The following is a 419-nucleotide window of genomic DNA, read 5'->3' as shown; positions in this document are numbered from 1 at the left end:
TCAGACTCCCCGAGAGTGGCACGCGCTGCATCAACTCCCTGCCGCAAAACATAGGGGCATTTTGAACGCGGACTCCTGGCAGAGCTGATGTCCTCCACTGCAGCAATTGGATTTTTGCAAAATCTACATGCTTAGCCTGTAGATTGCCCAGGAAGGAAAAACAAAATTCTTGTTATTTAATCTGCATACTTATTTGAATTTTCATTCCCAGATGTAGAAAAAAACCCCATTGTATTGTCACCTCATATGCTAATTTGGGCAATTAAAGCCTTTTTTGCAAAAAAAAAGAAAATCTAGTTGCTCTAATCGAAGACATCTCCTCTGTTAGGAGTCCTGGTTGCAGTTGCCTTTCCAGCCTGGTACTTTCTGAGCACTTCTCCTCTTCCGCAGCCCACACGGCGCAGGGGCGGGAAGCCGCC

Source organism: Crocodylus porosus, unplaced genomic scaffold (assembly GCF_001723895.1).
Source record: "Crocodylus porosus isolate Cpor-Errol unplaced genomic scaffold, CroPor_comp1, whole genome shotgun sequence".
Taxonomy (NCBI): domain Eukaryota; kingdom Metazoa; phylum Chordata; order Crocodylia; family Crocodylidae; genus Crocodylus; species Crocodylus porosus.
The sequence above is the reverse complement of the archived record's forward strand: the minus strand, read 5'-3'. Positions refer to the sequence as shown.